Genomic DNA, 15,149 nt, shown 5'->3' on the forward strand with positions numbered 1-15,149 from the left:
CCTTCTGCTGTGAGGCAGCAGGAGGCTTCTATTACCCTCCTCCTGTTGTGAGGCAGCTGGGGGCTCCTATTGCCCTCCTACTGTTGTGAGGCAGCAGGGGGCTTCTGCTTTCCCTCCTCCTGCTGTGAGGAAGCAGGGGGCTCCTACTGTCCCTCCTCCTGCTATGAGGCAGCAGGGGGCTCCTGCTGTCCCTCCTGGTTTGAGGCAGCAGGGGGCTCCTACTGTCCCTCCTCCTGCTGTGAGGCACCAGGGAGCTCCTACTGTCCCTCCTCCTGCTGTGAGGCACCAGAAGACACCTGCTGCCTCACAGCAGTAGGAAGGAAGCAGGGGACACCTGCTACCCCCACTGCTACCCATGATACGTCTCACCCAACATACAATTCACATTGGAAAGCGCTAAACCCATAAGAGTCACACCGTACCCATGAATGAGAAGTACATAGCTTTGATCTCACTGAGGGAAGGGATTGCTACCATTTCTTGGATCAAGAACCCTTTGCTAGCATTAAGGAAGCTTACTTCATATTACTAACACAATTATTAGAGGTAAGATAATAGTTCTTAGCTTGTAAATGAGCTCACAGAATAACAGCTCTTAGCTTGTAGATGAGTTAAGGTAGGTTAACAGGTGCTAACATTGGATCTAAGGAGGGATAACATAGCTTGTAAAATTAGCTGAAACAGGGCACCAGTTTTTAGCTTGTAAATGAGCTAAAATAACAATTCACAGCTTGTAAATGAGCTAAGGTAGGATAAATTTAAGCTTGTAAATAAACTTGTAAATACTTGTAAATGAGCTGAGGTAGGATAAATTTAAGCTTGTAAATAAACTTGTAAATACTTATAAATTAGCTTGTAAATACTAGTTAATAAGCTTGTAAATACCTGTAAACAAGCTTGTAAATACTTGCAAATGAGCTTGTAAATACTTGCAATGAGCTTTTAAAAACATGTAAATGATCTTGTAAATACTAGTAAATGTACGTGTAATTACTTGTACATGAGCGTATAAATACTGTAAATAAGCTTGTAAATACTAGTAAATGTACTTGTAAATATATGAATAAGCTCCGACTCTAACCATACTGAACTCGTAAATGTAAAAAAAAAAAATGGACTAATGAGAGAGGTTAATTTATTAAAACAGAAGAAAAGAGTGGCACACTCTCCAGGTATTAAGTCTGGTGCAGTTGTTATCGTTCATTATCAGAGGACGTCGTTCAGTACCCCGCTGGTCGATGACTACTGACGGTGACAGAGAATCATAATGTGTGGAACACCTGCAAGACTGAAACACCTGAAAGACTAAAACATCTGCAAGACTGAAACACCTGAAAGACTAAAACATCTGCAAGACTGAAACACCTGAAAGACTAAAACATCTGCAAGACTGAAATACCTGAAAGACTAAATCATAATGTGTGGAACACCTGCAAGACTGAAACACCTGAAAGACTAAAACATCTGCAAGACTGAAATACCTGAAAGACTAAATCATAATGTGTGGAACACCTGCAAGACTGAAACACCTGAAAGACTAAAACATCTGCAAGACTGAAATACCTGAAAGACTAAATCATAATGTGTGGAACACCTGCAAGACTGAAACACCTGAAAGACTAAAACATCTGCAAGACTGAAATACCTGAAAGACTAAATCATAATGTGTGGAACACCTGCAAGACTGAAACACCTGAAAGACTAAAACATCTGCAAGACTGAAACACCTGAAAGACTAAAACATCTGCAAGACTGAAACACCTGAAAGACTAAAACACCTGCAAGACTGAAATACCTGAAAGACTAAAACACCTGCAAGACTGAAATACCTGAAAGACTAAAACACCTGCAAGACTGAAATACCTGAAAGACTAAAACACCTGCAAGACTGGCATACCTGCAAGACTGAAATACCTGAAAGACTAAAACACCTGCAAGACTGAAATACCTGAAAGACTAAAACACCTGCAAGACTGACATACCTGCAAGACTGAAACACCTGAAAGACTAAAACACCTGCAAGACTGAAACACCTGAAAGACTAAAACACCTGCAAGACTGAAATACCTGAAAGACTAAAACACCTGCAAGACTGAAATACCTGAAAGACTAAAACATCTGCAAGACTGGCTTACCTGCAAGACTGAAACACCTGAAAGACAAACACCTGCAAGACTGAAACACCTGAAAGACAAACACCTGCAAGACTGAAATACCTGAAGGACTAAAACACCTGCAAGACTGAAATACCTGCAAGACTAAAACACCTGCAAGACTGACATACCTGCAAGACTGAAATACATGCAAGACTAAAACACCTGCAAGACTGAAATACCTGAAAGACTAAAACACCTGCAAGACTGACATACCTGCAAGACTGAAACACCTGAAAGACAAACACCTGCAAGACTGAAATACCTGAAGGACTAAAACACCTGCAAGACTGAAATACCTGAAAGACTAAAACACCTGCAAGACTGGCATACCTGCAAGACTGGCATACCTGCAAGACTGGCATACCTGCAAGACTGAAACACCTGAAAGACTAAAACACCTGCAAGACTGAAATACCTGAAAGACTAAAACACCTGCAAGACTGGCATACCTGCAAGACTGAAATACATGCAAGACTAAAACACCTGCAAGACTGACATACCTACAAGATTGAAACACCTGAAAGACTAAAATACCTGCAAGACTGAAATACCTGCAAGATTAAAACACCTACAAGTCTGGCATACCTGCAAGACTGAAATACCTGCAAGACTAAAACACCTGCAAGGCTGACATACCTGCAAGACTGAAACACCTGCAAGACTAAAACACTTACAAGACTGACATACCTGCAAGACTGAAATACATGCAAGACTAAAACACCTGCAAGATTGAAACATATGTAAGACTAAAACACATGCAAGACTGAAATACCTGCAAGATTAAAACACCTGGAAGACTGTAATACCTGCAACACTAAAACACCTGCAAGACTAAAATACCTGCAAGACTAAAATACGTGCTAGACTAAAACACCTGCAAGACTAAAACACCTGCTAGACTGATATACGTGAAAGACTAAAACACCTGCAAGACTAAGACACCTGCAAGATTACAACACCTGCATGACTGAAATGCCTGCTATACTAAAACACCTGCAAGACTAAAACACGTGCACGATTGAAACACCTGCGAGACTGAAATACCTGCAAGACTGAAACACCTGCAAGACTGAAATACGTGCAAGACTGTATGAAACACCTGCAAGACTGTATGAAACACCTGCAAGACTGAAACATCTGCAAGAATGTGTGAAAGACTTGCACAACATTGTTAAACACCTGTAAGAGTGGTTGCAAGTGTCGCTTGCAATCTCTCTCTCTCTCTCTCTCTCTCTCTCTCTCTCTCTCTCTCTCTCTCTCTCTCTCTCTTTCTCACAATTATCTATAAGTATCTTTGTTTACTATTGTATGTAGGTTACTGTATTAACTACAAAATGTATTTCCAGCATAATGTATTTCTTTCTTATCCAATTTCTTTCTCTATTTCTTTCACGTCTTATCCAGTTTCTTTCTCTATTTCTTTCACGTCTTATCCAATTTCTTTCTCTATTTCTTTCACGTCTTATCCAATTTCTTTCTCTATTTCTTTCACGTCTTATCCAATTTCTTTCTCTATTTCTTTCACGTCTTATCCAGTTTCTTTCTCTATTTCTTTCACGTCTTATCCAGTTTCTTTCTCTATTTCTTTCACGTCTTATCCAATTTCTTTCTCTATTTCTTTCACGTCTTATCCAATTTCTTTCTCTATTTCTTTCACGTCTTATCCAATTTCTTTCTCTATTTCTTTCACGTCTTATCCAATTTCTTTCTCTATTTCTTTCACGTCTTATCCAATTTCTTTCTCTATTTCTTTCACGTCTTATCCAATTTCTTTCTCTATTTCTTTCACGTCTTATCCAATTTCTTTCTCTATTTCTTTCACTTCCATTTCCTTTCCAATTTCCTTCACATATTTTTTTTTCAATTTCTTTCACATTTTTTTATATATTTATATCAATTTCTTTAAAAAAATAATTTTCACAATTTTTTTCAAATATTTATATATATATATTTTTTTTCACTTTTTCAAGTTTCTCGTTTCAAATTTATTTCACATTTTCTTTTTTTTACATTTTTCTCAATTCTTTCACTTTTTTTCCAATTTCTTTCACACTTTCACTATTTTTTTTTTCACTATTTCCAATTTTCTTCAGCATTTTCTCCAATTTCTTTCCCATTTTTTTATTGCAGTTTTTGCCTCTCACTTCTAGAATCTTACCCTCTTCCATTCCCTCTCCCCACTCCATACCCCCATTCCATTCCCTCTCCCCACTCCATACCCCCATTCCATTCCCTCTCCCCACTCCATACCCCCATTCCATTCCCTCTCCCCCTCCAATCCATACCCCACCCCCACTCCAGCACTCTCTGTGCCTCCATTACCTATCTCTTCCTTCCCTTCCTTCCTCTTTCTCGGCCTTCCCTCCTTCTCCCATCTTTATTCTCCCTTCCTTGTCATCTTCTTTACTCGCTTTTTCCTACCGTCCCTTCTATCCCACTCCGTATCATTACCTATTTTTATGTTTTTATCCTTTATTTACGTCCCTCTCCTCTAGCTCTCCCTTCTCTCTCTTCTCTCTTCTCTCTCTCTCTCTCTCTCTCTCTCTCTCTCTCTCTCTCTCTCTCTCTCTCTCTCTCTCTCTCTCTCTCTCTCTCTCTCTCTCTCTCTCTACGATTTCTATCCTACGATCCTCAGCGCCAGGGGTCAGCATCTCAGATCGTCAGTTCCTGGGGTCGTCAGTTCCTGCGGTCGTCAGTTCCTGGGTTCGTCATTTCCTTGGGTCATCAGTTCCTGGAGTCGTCAGTTCTTGGAGATGTCAGTTCTTGGAGATGTCAGTTCCTGGGGTAGTCATTTCCTGGGGTAGTTAGTTTCTGGGGTAGTCAGTTCCTGGGGTAGTCAGTTCCTGGGGTAGTTAGTTCCTGGGGTAGTCAGTTCCTGGGGTAGTCACTTCCTGGGGTAGTCACTTCCTGGGGTAGTCACTTCCTGGGGTAGCCACTTCCTGGGGTAGTCACTTCCTGGGGTAGTCACTTCCTGGGGTAGTCAGTTCCTGGGGTAGCCAGCACCTGGGGTTATCAGTTCTTGGGGTCGTCAGCGCTTGGGACCGTCAGTTCCTGGGTTATTCATCACCTAGGTTAGTCAGCACCTGGGGTAACTAGCACCTGGCGAAGGAATTAAATAGGGTAGCCACTCTGCACCTGGGGTAACCAGCGCCTGGGTTAGCCAGCGCCTGGGTTAGCCAGCGCCTGGGTTAGCCAGCGCCTGGGGTAGCCAGTGCCTGGGGTAGCCAGTGCCTGGGGTAGCCAGTATCAGGGGTAGCCAGCACCTGGGGTAGGTCACTACACTATGCTTCACCTTCAGCGTAGCGTCCCCGTGGCGCAGTGGAAAGCGCGATGGACTTCTAATCCATAGGTCCCGGGTTCGACCCCCGGCGGGGATGACGTGTTTTGTAGCGTTACTGGCGAGTGACAGCGCGTGATGATGAGTGACGAGGGGTTACGGTGACGAGGAGGGGGAAGGGGCATTATAGAACAGAGATACATACAGTAAGATAAGATTGGGTGAAGGTGCTTATCACACGTGGTGGGTGGGTGGCTGTGTGTGCGCGCGCGCTCACCTAATTGTGGTTGCAAGGGTCGAGACTCAGCTCTTGACCCCGCCTCTTCACCGAGTGCTACTAGGTCCTCTCTCTCCCTGCTCCATATGCTTTCTCATACCTCATCTTCAAGCTATGTATGGTTCCTGCCTCCACTACCTCACTTGCTAGGCTATTCCACTTCCTGAATACTCTATGACTGAAGAAATACTTCCTAACATCCCTTTGACTCATCTGAGTCTTCAACTTCCAATTGTGACCCCTTGTTTCTGTGTCCCCTCTTTGGAACATCCTGTCTCTGTCCACCTTGTCTATTCCACGCAGTATTTTGTATGTCGTTATCATATCTCCCCTAACCCTCCTGTCCTCCAGTGTCGTCAGTCCAATTTCCTTTAACCTTTCTTCATAGGACATTAATTACCCTTAGCTCTGAAACTAACCTTGTCGCTAACCTTTGCACTTTCTCTAATTTCTTGACGTGCTTGATCAAGTGTGGGCTCCAAACTGGTGCTGCATATTCCAGTATGGGTCTGACGTACACGGTGTACAGTGTCTTGAACGATTCCTTACTAAGGTATCGGAACGCTGTTCTCAGGTTTGCCAGGCGCCCATATGCTGCAGCAGTTATCTGGTTGATGTGTGCTTCCGGAGACGTGCTCGGTGTTATACTCACTCCAAGATCTTTCTCCTTGAGCGAGGTTTGCAGTCTTTGGCCACCTAGCCTATACTCCGTCTGCGGTCTTCTGTGCCCTTCTCCGGTCTTCATGACTTTGCATTTGGCAGGGTTAAATTCGAGAAGCCAGTTGCTGGACCGGGTGTGTGTGTGTGCGTGTGTGTGTGTGTGTGGTACTTACCTGTATGCGTTTGCAGGGGGTCTCATCTCCTGGCCCCGCCTCTTCGCTGAATTCACTCTCTCCTGGCTTCATAAAGTTTAGTATGAATCCTGCCTATACCACTCATTTCACTACCTGATTTAGGCTGAAGAAATACTTCCTAACATATCTGTGTGTTCAGCTTCCGGCTCTGCTCTCGTGTTCTTGTTTCCTGTTTTTTGAGCAATCTGTCCCTGTCCATCTTGTCAGTTCTTCGCAGTATTTTGTACGTTGTATTTATATCGCCTCTAGTTGTCTGGTTTAGTTCCGTCAATCTCTCTTCATAGCACATATCCCTTAGATCGGGGACTAGCCTCGTTGCAAACCTCTGCACTTTCACCAATTTCCTGACATGCTTGATCAGGTGTGGGTTCCATAATTCAAATTCAAATTCAAATTCAAAGTTTATTCTCTATAAGGATTACAATGCTGAGTTTACAGAAATTTGGTTATTGTTTGGTTTACATGTAGTAAAATTGTGGTTACAGAGTGTACCACTAGCACGCTTAGCATGGCTAGGCATTTCGGGCATACTTAGTTTTATTCTTAATTGTAAAATATTACAAATTATGAGGTAAGTTGGTATTATGGCTAAGTGACTAAATACTAGTTTGTGAGTTTAGCAATGTGAATGCTTTTGTTTTGGCACAGTACATAGTTTCAGTATTGGAGTATCACAGGATTCATTATTTTAAGACTGAGATTAATATTTCTGTTTATGGTCAAATGAGTGAGTGAGTGTAAGTGTGAACCACCAGGTGGTATTCGTGTAGTTAGTTGACGGGGTGTATCAGGGAGATAAGATGTTTTCTAATGGTAGTTTTGAAGGTGATGAATGTGTCTGCAGTTCTAGAGTTCTCAGGTAGGGTATTCCAGATTTTAGGGCCTTTGACATACATTGAATTTTTGTAAAGGTTTAGTCGGACACGGGGAATGTCGTAGAGATGTTTGTGTCTGGTGTTATGCCTGTGGGTTCTGTCACAACTCTCAAGAAAGCGTTTTAGGTCAAGGTTGATATTAGAGTTTAAGGCCCTGTAGATATAGATTGCACAGTAGTAAGTGTGGATGTACTGAACTGGGAGCAAGTTTAGATCTATGAAGAGTGGGGGGGGGGTGTGTTGCCAGGGATGGGATTTAGTGATTATTCTTACTGCAGCTTTTTGTTGGGTTATTATTGGCTTTAGGTGTGTTGCTGCAGTTGATCCCCAAGCACAAATAGCATAGGTGAGGTATGGATAAATAAGTGAGTGGTATAGTGTGAGAAGGGCATTTTGCGGCACGTAGTATCGTATCTTGGAGAGGATCCCAACCGTTTTGGATACTTTTTTGGCTATATGCTGGATGCTGCATGCTGCTGGTGCTGCATGCTCCAATATAGGTCTGATATGTGCCGTATGCAGTATCGTGAGAGACTCGTTGTTTAAGTTTCTGAAAGCTTATCTCAGATATGCCAGTTGACTGTTTGTTGCAGTAGTTAATCGGCTGATGTGTACCTCAAGTGATATGCTCAGTAAAGGCTCACCTTGAGGTCTTCCTTGAGTTAGGTTTGTAGCTTTTCCTCCCTGCCCCTAGCTAGTACCCATCTGTAATCTTCTTTGCCCATTCCTAATCTTCATAACTTTGCATTAGTTGGGGTTGAATTCTAGCAGCCACTTGTCACATCAGACCTGTAGTCTGTCTACGTCTGTTAGAAGTCTTTCCTAATCCTCACCTGTTTGCATTCTCCTTATTTTCACATCTGCAAACAGGGATACCTCTATCTCTTCCGTAATGTTCATATATGCACGAAATAGTACCAGTCCTAGTACTGATCTTTGTGGAGCCCCTCGCATCACAAGCGCCCATTCTGACACTTCTGGGATAATAACTTGTTTCGTTCCTGTTAAGTACTCCTTGATTCATTGTGTTGCCTTACCTGTTATTCCTGCCTACTCCTCTAGCTTCTGCCTCAGTCTCTTGTGAAGTTCTAAGTCAAAAACGTTAATTTTACAGTTAAAAAAGTATGAAAAATATTCATCCCTCTCCTTCCTTCTTCTGTTACCTTGTCGTAGAACTCCAGTTGGTCCTACATACTCGATGATAAGTTTCACATATGTAATGTAAAGTGGTCAATTCTGCTGATGTTGAGTTTATTGATTTCCTCTAATAAGGGTTTATGCATATAGCTCCTTTAATTCCACATTAATACTAGGTCTTCTTTTTGCATTATGTGGTAGCCCTCAAGGAATTATCCGGTGGCAGTTACCGCTATGAGTTATGTCTCGGTGAGAGCTATTGTATCTGGGTCACCATCCACTACTCTCCCCTTTAGTTCTCTAACTTCTATCTTTGTCACTATTTTTTGCAAGGGCTACTAATCCTGCTTTATTGCATCATTCTCTAGGACTGGGGGAAATAGATGGAACCTTCTTATAGAAGGATCAAAGGGATGCAGATGAAGAGGAGCCGGTTCTGGATAATACAGAGAGGGTATGATTCATCATGTATATGAGTCATGTGTATGATTCCCTGTGTTCATGATTTACAAGTCACCTTATTAAATCAAAAGAACTTCATCAAGTTACAGCCAAAAGGAACTTTCTCAACTTATCTTCAGTTAGAACTTTATACTCCGCTAGGTTATTAACCCTCCTGGGTTAAGTAACCTTAAGGATGTCTTAAAGACAAGGTGGTGGATATTTTAACACTGATCTTAAGGTCTTGAGACCACAAAGCCCGGCGATCAATAAGGATGAAGTTGATGATTAATGAAGTAATTACCTTGGCGATTGGTTCAATGTGGTTGTCTTAATGAGCTCTCGAAGTGTGTGTGTGTATACTCACCTATTTGTGATTACAGGGGTCGATTAACAGCTCCTGGCCCCGTCTGTGTATTCACCTAATTGTACTTATCTAATTGTGATTGCAGGGATCAATTCATAGCTCCTGGCCCCGCCTCTTCGCTGGTCGCTGTGTGCATGTGTGTGTGTGTGTGTGTGTGTGTGTGTGTGTACTCATCTATTTGTGATTGCAAGGGTCGATTCACAGCTCCTGGCCCCGCCTCTTCTGTGTGTTAGTTACCAGCCTTTTGTGTGTGTGTACTCACCTATTCGTAATTGCAGGGGTCGATTCACAGCTCCTGGCCCCGCCTCTTCCTGTGTGTGTTTTTGTTACCAGTGGAAAGGTACTTGGCCTTGTTTGTGTGTGTGTGTGTGTGTGTGTGTGTGTGTGTGACCCACCATTCTCCCCAGACCACAGTTATAGAAAAGAAGTTGATGGTTTGGTACACGAACGCGGATGGAATAACGAATAAATGTGAGGGGTGGCATAAAAGAATCAAGGAGATGTCCCCAAACTTCATAGCAGTCACAGAAACAAAACTCACTGGGACAATAACAAATGCAATCTTCCCACCCGGATACCAGATCCTGAGGAAGGATAGAAGGAGCAGAGGTGGAGGAGGGCTTGCACTGCTAATTAAAAACCAGTAGGGTTATTAGGAAATGGAAGGAATGGAAAAGATTGGATAAAGGAACTACATAGTAGGTACAGTTCAGTCAGGGGAACATAAGGTAGTCATTGCAGTGATGTATAACCCACCACAGAACTGCAGGAGGCCAAGAGAGGAATATGATGAGAGCAAAGGTGGACACACTAGCTGAGGTGGCAAGAAGAGCTCACTCCAGTAGAGCAAAGCTACTGGTTATGGGCGACTTCAACCACAGGGAGAACCTGGAGCCACATGGAGGGTCCCGAAACATGAAGAGCCAAGATGATTGATGTGGTACTGGAAAACCTCATGCACCAACATGTTAGGGACACTACCAGAGACAGAGGGGAGGATGACCCAGCAAGACTGGACCTTGTGTTCACCCTGAGTAGCTCAGACATTGAGGAGAACACATATGAAAGGCCCCTTGGAGCTAGTGACCACGTGGTTCTGAGCTTTGAATACATCGTAGCGTTACATGTGGAGTGGGTAACAGGAGAAGAAAGTGAAAAGCCAAACTATAAAAGGGCGGACTACAAATGTATGAAGACTTTCCTGCAGGAGGTTCAGTGGGAAAGAGAGTTGGTAGGAAAGTCAGTAAACGAAAGGATAAACTATGTAACAACAAAATGCAAGGAGGCAGAGGAAAGGTTTGCTCCCAAGGGTAACAGAAATAATGGGAAGAATGGAACTAGCCCTTGATTTACCCGAAAGTGTAGGCAGGCAAAAACTAAGTGTGCTAGAGAATGGAAAAAGTACAGAAGGCAAAGGACTCAGGAAAATAAAGAGATTAGTCAACGAGACAGAAACGAGTATGCACAGATATGGAGTGAGACCCAACGGCAGTAAGAAAACGACATAGCATTGAAAGTCAAGTCTGACCCGAAACTGCTTTACAGCCACATCAGGAGGAAGACAACAGTCAAGGACCAGGTAATCAGGCTGAGGGAAGAAGGTGGGGAGCTCACAAGAAATGACCAAGAAGTATGTCAGGAGCTCAACATGAGATTTCAGGAAGTATCGACAGTGGAGGCTGAAGGGACACTGGGAAGACAAAACAAAGGGGGTACACCAACAAGGGATATGCCAAAAAGTGTTCGATGTAATACACACAACTGAGGAGGAGGAGGTGAAGAAGCTCCTAAGTGACCTTGATACCTCAAAGGCCGTGGGACTGGACAACATCTCTCCGTGGGTCCTAAGAGAGGGAGCAAAGATGTTGTGCATGCCACTAACCACAATCTTCAATACATCCCTTGAAACTGGGCAACTACCTGAAGAATGGAAGATGGCAAATGTAATCCCTCATCTTTAAAAAAGAAGACAGAAATGAAGCACTAAACTATAGACCAGTGTCACTGACCTGTATAATATGCAAAGTCATGGAGAAGATTAACAGGAGGAGAGTTGTGGAGCTCCTGGAGCGGAACAAAGTTATAAACGACAGGCAGCACGGATTCATGGAAGGCAAGTCCTGTGTCACAATCCTACTAGAGTTTTATGACAAGGTAACTGAAATAAGAAATGAGAGAATGGTGGGTTGATTGCATTTTCTTGGACTGCAAAAAACCCTCGGCACAGTTCCGAACAAGAGATTAGTACAGAAGCTAGAGGATCAGGCACATATAACAGAAAGGGCACTGCAATGGATAAGATAATACCTAACAGGGAGGCAACAGCAAGACATGGTCCGTGATGAGGTATCACAGTGGCGCCTGTGACGAGCGGGGTCCCACAGTCGTCAGTCCTGGGACCAGTGCTATTATTGGTATATGTGAACGACATGACGGAAGGGATAGACTCAGAAGTGTCCCTGTTCGCAGATGATGTGAAGTTAATGAGGAGAATTAAATCAGATGAGGACCAGACAGGTCTACAAAAGAGACCTGGACAGACTGGACGCATGGTCTAGCAACTGCCTAGAATTTAACCTCGCCAAATGCAGTCATGAAGACTGGAGAAGGGCGGCCAAAGACTGCAAAACTCACTCAAGGAGAAAGATCTAGGAGTGAGTATAATACCAAGTACGTAGCCAGAAGCACACATTAACCAAATAACTGCTGCGGCATATGGGCGCCTGGCAAACCTGAGAATAGCGTTCCAGTATCTCAGTAAGGAATCGTTCAAGACTTTATACACTGTGTATGTCAGGTCCATACTGGAGTACGCAGCACCAGTTTGGAACCCCCACCTGGTCAAACACGTCAAGAAATTAGAGAAAATGCAGAGGTTCGCAGCAAGGCTAGCTCCAGAGCTAAAGGGAATACCCTACGAAGAAAGGTTAAGGGAAATCAGCCTGACGACACTGGAGGACAGGAGGGTCAGGGGAGACATGATAACGACATACAAAATACTGCGTGGAATAGACAAGGTGGACAGAGACCGGATGTTCCAGAGATGGGACACAGAAACAAGGGGTCACAATTGGCAGCTGAAGACTCAGATGAGTCAAAGGGATGTTAGGAAGTATTTCTTCAGCCACAGAGTTGTTAGGAAGTGGAATATTCTGGCAAGCGATGTAGTGGAGGCAGGACCTATACATGCTTTAAGACGAGGTATGATAAAGCTCATGGAGCAGGGAGAGGTAAGGCCCAGTGGCAGTCAGTGAAAAGGCGGGTCCAGGAGCTGAGTCTCGACACCTGCAACCACAATTAGGTGAGCAATTAGGTGAGTACACACACACACACACACACACACACACACACACACACACACACCTGAGAGATGTGCATCTCTGTGAATATACACTGAGAGATGTGCATCTCTGTGAATATACACTGAGAGATGTGCATCTCTGTGAATATACACTGAGAGATGTGCATGTCTGTGAATATACACTGAGAGATGTGCATCTCTGTGAATATACACTGAGAGATGTGCATCTCTGTGAATATACACTGAGAGATGTGCATCTCTGTGAATATACACTGAGAGATGTGCATCTCTGTGAATATACACTGAGAGATGTGCATCTCTGTTAATATACACTGAGAGATGTGCATCTCTGTGAATATACACTGAGAGATGTGCATCTCTGTGAATATACACTGAGAGATGTGCATCTCTGTGAATATACACAGAGAGATGTGCATCTCTGTTAATATGCACTGAGAGATGTGCATCTCTGTGAATATACACTGAGAGATGTGCATCTCTGTGAATATACACTGAGAGATGTGCATCTCTGTGAATATACACTGAGAGATGTGCATCTCTGTGAATATACACTGAGAGATGTGCATCTCTGTGAATATACACTGAGAGATGTGCATCTCTGTTAATATACACTGAGAGATGTGCATCTCTGTGAATATACACTGAGAGATGTGCATCTCTGTGAATATACACTGAGAGATGTGCATCTCTGTTAATATACACTGAGAGATGTGCATCTCTGTGAATATACACTGAGAGATGTGCATCTCTGTGAATATACACTGAGAGATGTGCATCTCTGTGAATATACACTGATAGATGTGCATCCTGTGAATATACACTGAGAGATGTGCATCTCTGTGAATATACACTGAGAGATGTGCATCTCTGTGAATATACACTGAGAGATGTGCATCTCTGTGAATATACACTGAGAGATGTGCATCTCTGTGAATATACACTGAGAGATGTGCATCTCTGTGAATATACACAGAGATGTGCATCTCTGTGAATATACACTGAGAGATGTGCATCTCTGTGAATATACACTGAGAGATGTGCATCTCTGTTAATATACACTGAGAGATGTGCATCTCTGTTAATATACACTGAGAGATGTGCATCTCTGTTAATATACACTGAGAGATGTGCATCTCTGTGAATATACACTGAGAGATGTGCATCTCTGTGAATATACACTGAGAGATGTGCATCTCTGTGAATATACACTGAGAGATGTGCATCTCTGTGAATATACACTGAGAGATGTGCATCTCTGTGAATATACACTGAGAGATGTGCATCTCTGTGAATATACACTGAGAGATGTGCATCTCTGTGAATATACACTGAGAGATGTGCATGTCTGTGAATATACACTGAGAGATGTGCATCTCTGTGAATATACACTGAGAGATGTGCATCTCTGTGAATATACAGTGAGAGATGTGCATCTCTGTGAATATACACTGAGAGATGTGCATATATGTGAATATACACTGAGAGATGTGCATCTCTGTGAATATACACTGAGAGATGTGCATCTCTGTGAATATACACTGAGAGATGTGCATCTCTGTTAATATACACTGAGAGATGTGCATCTCTGTGAATATACACTGAGAGATGTGCATCTCTGTGAATATACACTGAGAGCTGTGTATCTCTGTGAATATACACTGAGAGATGTGCATCTCTGTGAATATACACAGAGATGTGCATCTCTGTGAATATACACTGAGAGATGTGCATCTCTGTGAATATACACTGAGAGATGTGCATCTCTGTGAATATACACTGAGAGATGTGCATCTCTGTGAATATACACTGAGAGATGTGCATCTCTGTGAATATACACTGAGAGATGTGCATCTCTGTGAATATACACTGAGAGATGTGCATCTCTGTGAATATACACTGAGAGATGTGCATCTCTGTGAATATACACTGAGAGATGTGCATCTCTGTGAATATACACTGAGAGATGTGCATCTCTGTGAATATACACTGAGAGATGTGCATCTCTGTGAATATACACTGAGAGATGTGCATCTCTGTGAATATACACTGAGAATGTGCATCTCTGTGAATATACACTGAGAGATGTGCATCTCTGTGAATATACACTGAGAGATGTGCATCTCTGTGAATATACACTGAGAGATGTGCATCTCTGTGAATATACACTGAGAGATGTGCATCTCTGTGAATATACACTGAGAGATGTGCATCTCTGTGAATATACACTGAGAGATGTGCATCTCTGTGAATATACACTGAGAGATGCACATCTCTGTTAATATGCACTGATAGATGTGCATCTCTGTGAATATACACTGAGAGATGTGCATCTCTGTGAATATACACTGAGAGATGCACATCTCTGTTAATATGCACTGATAGATGTGTATCTGTGTATATACACTGAGAAATGTGTGTTTGCGTGTGTGTGTGTATGTGTGTG

The 15,149-nt window shown here is 42.8% G+C and overlaps 1 protein-coding gene and 1 non-coding gene across 5 annotated transcripts in view; both read left to right on the forward strand.

The window, feature by feature from the left end:
* The window catches only part of LOC128694869 (lachesin), a 419,456-nt gene that overhangs the window by 376,339 nt on the left and 27,968 nt on the right, over window positions 1-15,149 (forward strand). The window lies entirely within an intron of this gene.
* On the forward strand, window positions 5,461-5,533 carry TRNAR-UCU (transfer RNA arginine (anticodon UCU)). Its single transcript has one exon. It is a non-coding gene; the product is annotated as a tRNA-Arg (tRNA).

This window comes from Cherax quadricarinatus, chromosome 45 (genome assembly GCF_038502225.1).
Source record: "Cherax quadricarinatus isolate ZL_2023a chromosome 45, ASM3850222v1, whole genome shotgun sequence".
Taxonomy (NCBI): Eukaryota; Metazoa; Arthropoda; class Malacostraca; order Decapoda; family Parastacidae; genus Cherax; species Cherax quadricarinatus.